Here is an 8991-nt window from a genome sequence, read left to right on the forward strand (position 1 = left end):
GTCTCCTACTGGATTGATACATTGGTTCTTAAAACTGAGGGAAATACTTATGCTACTTTGCTGCATCACCCTTTCCTCTTCAAGGGAAAAACCAACGCAAGCACAAGAGGTAGCACGGAACCCTCCGGAATCCTCCGGAACCTTCTGGAAGCTTCCTAGTACAATACCGAAAAAACTGCACCTTTTTCCGGAACCCAAAATATGACTTCCCATATATAAATATTTACCTCTCAAGCATTCTGAGAATCCTCATGACATCCGGGATCTCATTCGGGACTCTGAACAACAATCAGTTACCACTCATCAAATATCCCAATACTACTCTAGCGTCAACGAATGTTAAGCATGCGACCCTACGGGTTTGAGAATTATGTAGTCATGACCGAGGCACCTCTCCGGTCAATAACCAATAGCGGGACCTGGATGCCCATATTGATTCCTACATACTCCACAAAGATCTTTTATCGGTTGAACCTTTATGACAATATACTTAATTCCCTTTGTTTGTCGGTATTTTACTTGCCCGAGATTCGGTCGTCGGTATCTCTATACCTAGTTCAATCTCGTTACCGACAAGTCTCTTTACTCGTTTCGTAATACATCATCTTGCAACTAACTCCTTAGTCACTTTGCTTGCAAGCTTCTTGTGATGTGTATTACCAAGAGGGCCCAGAGATACCTCTCCAATACACGGAGTGACAAATCCCAATCTCGATTCACGCCAACTCAACAGACACCTTCGAAGATACTTGTAGAGCATATTTATGATCACCCAGTTATGTTGTGACGTTTGATAGAACACAAGGTATTCCTCCGGTATCCGGGATTTGCATTATCTCATGGTCGAAGGAATATGTATTTGACATTAAGAAAGCAGTAGCAATAACCTGAACAATCATATGCTATGCTAACGGTTGGGTCTTGTCCATCATATCATTCTCCTAATGATGTGATCCAGTTACCAAATGAAAACTCATGTCTATGGTTAGGAAACCTTAACCATCTTTGATCAACGAGCTAGTCTAGTAGAGGCTCACTAGGGACACGGTATTTGTTTATGTATCCACACATGTGTTTAAGTTTCCGGTCAATACAATTCTAGCATGAATAATAAACCTTTATCATGATTAAGGAAATATAATAATAATCATTTTATTATTGCCTCTAGGGAATATTTCCATCGAAAATAAGCTCAATACTAATCAATGCTAAACCGGAGTTCTTTTGACCTAGTTTTATAGTCTTTGCAATAATATGGTCAAGAGCAAAAATTCCTGCAATACAGAAACGAAAACACATACACACACACACACACACACACACACACACACATATATATATATATATATATATAGACACACACACACACCAAATTAGTTATGAGTCGGCTTTCAAGGCTCGACAAAAAGACTGGCTTTCGAGGCTCAAGTCTTGCTTCAATGAAGCTGGCATGATAGCCTTGGTTTATCCTCGCTTTTCGTAAGCGTCCCTCACATGAATTAAGCCGCCGTTATAACTTTGACAAGTTCAGGGTCATAAAGATTGACTTGTCAAGCGTACGGTGGGTCATCTTTTTGGAGTAGCATCAAGCATACAGGCAGGTTTAACCAATAGGGTGGCATTTTTGCCGGGTCGAGGGGGCGAGATAGCTAAACTCGATGAGTTGGAAGCCCCCAAGTGACCTTATGATCAATTAATGAAAGACTAATGCACAATAAATGAGATGAAATGATAGAGGCCCCGAGTTTCGGGGATGTTGGCTTTATTACGTTGATCATAAAAGATATATACAAGATATGTATGTACAATGATTGGAGCCAGTGGCTCAAGTACAGTAAGTTCGAAGATGAGCAATGTTCCAGGGCATGTTTCTCTCCTCCTCAGAGGTGCATGACTTCTTGTTTTCACGTATGTCGATGAGATAGTATGACCCATTGTTGAGGTTCTTGCTAACCACAAAGGGTCCTTCCCAATGAGATGAAAGCTTATGCATGCCTGTCTGATCCTGAAACAAACGGAGCACTAAGTCTTCCTCCTAGAAAATTTGGCTTTGAACTCTGCGACTATGATAGCGACGCATGTCTTGTTGGTAAATCACTGATTGAGCCGCTGCGAGGTCATGTTCTTCTTCCAAGGCATCTAGAGCATTTTGATGCGCCGTCTCATTGTCTGCTTCAACGTAAGCTGCCACCCTGGGCGAGTCATGACGAATATCACTTGTTAGAACCGGCTCTGCGCCATAAACCATGAAGAACGGCGTGTAGCCAGTTAATCTGTTGGGGATAGTCCTTATGCTCCAAGAACGGAAGGCAACTCTTCGACCCAACAACCCGGCGTGCATTCCAAAGGAACCATGAGCCGGGGCTTGATTCCTCGTAATATCTCCTGGTTAGCATGCTCCGCCTGACCATTGGACTGTGGATGAGCCACCAAGGATACATCAAGATGGATGTGTTCTCTTTGACAGAACTCCTTCATAGCACCTTTAGATAGATTTGTCCCGTTATCAGTGATGATACTATGAGGATAACCAAAGCGGAATATCGGCTTTTTCAGAAATTCAACTGTAGTTGATGCCTCACAAATGCTGACCGGCTCTACTTCAATCCACTTTGTAAACTTGTCAACTGCTACCAAAAGGCGAGTCTTCTTGTCCTTAGACCTCTTCAAGGGCCCAACATATCAAGCCACCAGACTGCAAACGGCCAGGTTATTTGGATCATCTGCAATACATGAGCCCGCACATGAGCTTGGCGTGCGAATTTCTGGCAACCATCACACTTGCGCACAATATCCACTGCATTAGCATGAGCTTTCAACCAGTAAAACCATGACAAAAGGACTTAGCCACCAAAGATCGTGACCCGGCATGATGACCACAGTCTCCTGCATGAATTTCTTTTAGGATTTCTTGGCCTTCATCAGGGGAAACAGAACGCTGAAACACGCCAGTCACACTACATCTGTGTAACTCGCCATTGACAATTGTCATGGACTTTGACCGCCTTATGATCTGTCGCGCAAAAAAGTTCATCTTCTGGTAACTCGCCCCTGGTCAAGTAAGCCAGATAAGTGTGACACCCCCGATTCAATCGTACACTAATCATACACGTAAATGTGTACAATCAAGATCAGGGACTCATGGGAAGATATCACAACACAACTCTAGACACAAATTAAAATAATACAAGCTTTATATTACAAGCCAGGGGCCTCGGGGGCTCGAATACATAGCTCGATACACAAGAGTCAGCGGAAGCAACAATATCTGAGTACAGACATAAGTTAAACAAGGATGCCTTAAGAAGGCTAGCACAAAAGCAACACAATCGAATAGGCAAGGCCTCCTGCCTGTGACCTCCTAACTACTCCTGGTCGTCGGTGATCTTCACGTAGTAGCATCCATCGGTGGTGGCATCTGGCTCCAGGGATCCACCATCTGGTTGCAACAACCGGAAAGAAGAAAGAAGGGGGAAAAGGGGGCAGCAAAGCAACCGTGAGTACTCATCCAAAGTACTCGCAAGCATCAGATCTATACTAAGTATGCATTGGTATCAAATGGAAGGTTTGTATCTGTGGACTGAACTGCAGAATGCCAGAATAGAGGGGGGAAGGCCTATCCTATCGAAGACTAGCATCTTCAAGCAACTCCAAGCATCTTGCAGCATGTAGAAGAGTAAAGAGTAGCATTTTAATATTTAACAAGCATGTTGTAGCATCAACGCCCAGAGATCCTTCCTCGACTCCCTGCGAGAAAGCAATCTCGAAGCCACATATCCATCACATATCTCAAGTATCCATTTCTAGTTATATAAGATCCGGATACAAGTCTGAACGTCCATTACGGTGGACATGGTATTTGAATATATATCTTCCCTGTAGGGGTGCACCACGTTACCCAACACACTCGATCACTCTAGCCGGAAACACCTTTCTAGGGTCAATGCCCGACCTCGGAAGATCAACACATCGCAGCCCTACCTAGGCTCAGCAGAGAGGTCCTCGCCGGTCTACATCCTAAGCACTCCGGGGTCTTGGGCCCATCGCCCGCAGCACTCCAGGGGTCGTTGTGTGCAGGGTGGATACCAGCACCGCCTCGGATGCCAACACAATCCGACCGTGCCACAATGCTGAACTGGACGTCTGACAAAGCTTCGGCTGATACTGCGACGTCGAGGCCCATAATTATTCTCGCATGGTGGTTAGTGCATAAAGGCTAAAGGCCAACTCAGAACAAATACCCAAACCTGTTAGTGCATTGGGGGATCGCGGAGACGAGCAGAGACTCACGATAATGTGACCTCGTCGCCCCGTCTCGTGGAATTACGGCAAGGGCCCAGACTGCCCGGCCGTGCCACATGGAAAACTCGCCGGTGCTCTATGGGCCCGCCCGACTTTCACATCAACTCGCGTGCACCCCTCAGGGCCGACCCGACTTCAACAATGGTCTCAAGTAAGTCAAGGTAACCGTGTGTCCAAACATCAAGGGGAAAACCCGAGGAACCACCCTCGGTGGATTCCACTCGATGTAATCATCAAGGTGAACGTAAGAGGAACCACCCTCGAGGTTCACACTTGAGGTGTTGCACGACAGAGCCGTCTCAGGAATGGTGAAGGAGGAACCACCCTCGTTGACCACGACCGAATAGCTACACTACAGAGATCTCATCAGGAGTGATGTATGAGGTTCCACCCTCGGCACTCGATGGTAACTCTGCAGAGTCGAGCATCAAAAGCGGCGTGATGTGATGTGAGGTGTCGGGCTCTGGTCGTCGATCACGTTGATCGAGGCATCGATGATGAAGTAGGGGCAACAAGGACAAGGTGGGGGTCACTGATGGATCACTAACCAACCTATACTAAGGAGTTTAGGATAAGCAGTTAAGTAACAATAAGCAGGTTACAAAAGCAGGCTATGCATCAGAATAGGAGCAATCAATTACAGTAGCAAAATCTAATGCAAGCATGAGAGAATGGAATGGGCGATATCAGGATGATCAAAGGGGGGCTTGCTTGGTTGCTCAGACGAGAAGGAGGGTCGTCGTCGATGTAGTCGATCACACTGGCATCAGCAGTAGTCTCGGGATCTATCGGAGAGAAGAGGGAGAAGAAACAGTAAATACATGCAAACATATGCATAATATGACAATAAGCAATGCTAGAGGTGTTCTAACGCAGTGCTAGGCGATACTGGCGAAGGAGGAAAACATCCGGGAAAGTTTTCCTGGTTCCGGATGGTTGTTAGACAGATGTACCAGAGGGGAAAGTTCAATGTTTTCTATGCTAGGGACATGTGGCGGATGAACGGACCGTTTGTTCGGATTCGTCTCGGCGTTCTGAGCAACTTTCATGTACAAAGTTTTTTCAATTCGAGTTACGGTTTAATTTACATGATTTTCTATATTTTTTTAAAATCATTTTGGAATAACAGATTTAAATAAAAGGAAAACAGGGTTATGACATCATCGTGACGTCATGTGGGTCCCGCTGTCATAGTCATAGGTTAATTATCAGGTAATTAGCAAGTCAATTATCAGGATTAATTAACTTAATCAACTCGTTAATTAATTAATACTTAATTCTTTTTAACTAATTTTTATTCTTTTTTCTTTTTTTAGGGGAGGGGCCCCAACTGCCAGTGGCACAAAGGCCACTGGAGCAGGCACGGGTAACAGGCGCTGACCCGGGCGGAGGCCGAACCCGCTCGGGTGAGAGGCGAGGAGCGACGGGGCACCGGCAGCCGATGAGGTCGGGGAGAGGGGCGGCCAGCGCCAGGGAGAGGTAACCGCGGCAGAGGGCGTCGTGCAGCACAGCAAGGACGGCTGGGGGCGTGCATGGGCGGCCGTGTGCGCGGGCGCAGGCGAGGCTGCAAGAACGAGTAGGCGGGCGCGGTCCAGGAGGGGTCGCGGGCACAGCGACGGACTGCGGGGGCAGGGGCGGCGCGAGCAGGTGCGGCCTATGTGTTGCGGGGAGGTGGGGTGGACGGAGGCTCGCGGGCGGAGCAGTGGAAGGGCGGCGGCCACGACGATGCGGCGCGACGACAACGGGCGAGGCCGCCGCGGGTCGCACGGGAGAGAGGAGGACGACTGGGGTTGCTCACCCGCATTGAAGGGAAGGCCCGATGCAGGGGAACGCGACGGCGGGAGCTGCATGGGGGAGGGTGAGGACGAGGCGGTGATGATGACAACTTCGGGGCGCAGCGGCGCAGTGTCGGACGACGAGGTTCATAGGCGACCGATGGGGAGGTGTCGAGGAAGGCGAGGCGGCGAGGCAGACGACATCGAGTGCTATGTGTTGAGCTTGTGTTGGTTTTCCTTGAAGAGGAAAGGGTGATGCAACAAAGTAGCGCAAGTATTTCCCTCAGTTTTTGAGAACCAAGGTATCAATCCAGTAGGTGGCTCCTTAGAAGTCCCACGCACCTACACAAACAAACAAGAACCTCGCAACCAACGCAATAAAGGGGTTGTCAATCCCTTCACGGCCACTTGCGAAAGTGAGATCTGATAGAGATAATATGATAAGGTAAATATTTTTGGTATTCTTATGATATAGATTGGAAAGTAAAAGATGTAAATAAAAGTAGATTGAAAGCTTATCTGATAAAAGATAGACCCGGGGGCCATAGGTTTCACTAGTGGCTTCTCTCAAGATAGAATAAGTATTACGGTGGGTGAACAAATTATTGTCGAGCAATTGATAGAAAAGCGCATAGTTATGAGATTATCTAGGCATGATCATGTATATAGGCATCACGTCCCTGACAAGTAGACCGACTCCTGCCTGCATCTACTACTATTACTCCACACATCGACCGCTATCCAGCATGCATCTAGAGTATTAAGTTCATAAAGAACAGAGTAAGGCATTAAGAAAGATGACATGATATAGAGGGATAAACTCGTGCAATATGATATAAAACCCATCATTTTATCCTCGATGGCAACAATACAATACGTGCCTTGTTGGCCCTGCTGTCACTGGGAAAGGACACCACAAGATTGAACCTAAAGCTAAGCACTTCTCCCATTGCAAGAAAGATCAATCTAGTAGGCCAAACCAAACTGATAATTCGAAGAGACTTGCAAAGATAACTTAATCACACATAAAAGAATTCAGAAAGTTGCGGCGGTGGAATTAGGTTTTCGTGGTGCTCCTCGATGGGTTCAGGATACGTGGGTATATATAGGAGGAAGAAGTAGGTCGGTGGACCCTCGAGGGGCCCATGAGGGTGGGGGCGCGCCCACCTGTAGGGGGCATGCCGGGCACCCTCGTGGCTGCCTCCTCAGTCGCTTGACTTCCACTCCAAGTCCCCTGGATCACGTTTGTTCCAAAAAGATCGCTCCCGAAGGTTTCATCCCGTTTGGACTCCATTTGATATTCCTTTTCTTCGGAACACTGAAATAGGCAAAAAACAGCAATTCGGGCTGGGCCTCCGGTTAGTGGGTTAGTGCCAAAAATGATATAAAAGTGTAAAGTAAAGCCCATAAAAATCCAAAACGGGTAATATAATAGCATGGAACAATCAAAAATTATAGATACGTTGGAGACGTATCAAGCATCCCCAAGCTTAATTCATGCCCGTCCTCGAGTAGGTAAATGATAAAAACAGAATTTTTGATGTGAAATGCTACCTAGCATAATTCTCAATGTAATTTTCTTTATTGTTGCATGAATGTTCAGATCCAAACGATTCAAAATAAAAGTTCATATTGACATAAGAAATAGTAATACTTCAAGCACACTAATCAAAGCAACCATGTCTTCTCAAAATAACATGGCTAAAGAAAGTTATCCCTACAAAATCATATAGTTTGGTCGTTGATCTATCTTCATCACACAAAGTATTTAATCATGCACAACCCCGATGACAAGCCAAGCAATTGTTTCATACTTTAGTAATCTCAAACTTTTTCAACTTTCACGCAATACATGAGCGTGAGCCATGGACATAGCACTATATGTGGAATAGAATGGTGGTTGTGGAGAAGACAAAAAAGGAGAAGATAGTCTCACATCAACTAGGCGTATCAACAGGCTATGGAGATGCCCAATAATAGATATCAATGTGAGTGAGTAGGGATTGCCATGCAACGGATGCACTAGATCTATAAATGTATGTAAGCTCAACAAAAGAAACTAAGTGGGTGTGCATCCAACTCGCTTGCTCACGAAGACCTAGGGCATTTTGAGGAAGCCCATCATTGGAATATACAAGACAAGTTCTATAATGAAAAATTCCCACTAGTACATGAAAGTGACAACATAGGAGACTTCCTATCATGAAGATCATGGTGCTACTTTGAAGCACAAGTGTGGTAAAAAGGATAATAGCATTGTCCCTTCTCTCTTTTTCTCTCATTTTTTTTGTTTGGCCTTTTTTTTAAAGTCCGAAGTCTCATCCTGACTTGTGGGGGAATCATAGTCTCCATCATCCTTTCCTCACTGGGACAATGCTCTAATAATGAAGATCATCACACTTTTATTTACTTACAACTCAAGATTACAACTCAATACTTAGAACAAGATATGACTCTATATGAATGCCTCTGGCGGTGTACCGGGATATGCACTGAATCAAGAGTGACATGTATGAAAATTATGAAGGTGGCCTTGCCACAAATACGATGTCAACTACATGATCATGCAAAGAGCAATATGACAATGATGATGCGTGTCATATAAACAGAACGGTGGAAAGTTGCATGGCAATATATCTCAGAATGGCTATGGAAATGCCATAATAGGTAGGTATGGTGGCTGTTTTGAGGAAGGTATATGGTGGGTGTATGGTATCGGTGAAAGTTGCACGGCACAAGAGAGGCTAGCAATGGTGGAAGGGTGAGAGTGCGTATAATCCATGGACTCAACATTAGTCATAAAGAACTCATATACTTATTGCAAAAATCTACAAGCCATTGAAAACAAAGTACTACATGCATGCTCCTAGGGGAATAGATTGGTAGGAAAAGACCATCGCTCGTCCCCGACCGC

The sequence above is a fragment of the Triticum dicoccoides genome, chromosome 6B (genome assembly GCF_002162155.2).
Source record: "Triticum dicoccoides isolate Atlit2015 ecotype Zavitan chromosome 6B, WEW_v2.0, whole genome shotgun sequence".
In the NCBI taxonomy this organism is placed as follows: Eukaryota; Viridiplantae; Streptophyta; class Magnoliopsida; order Poales; family Poaceae; genus Triticum; species Triticum dicoccoides.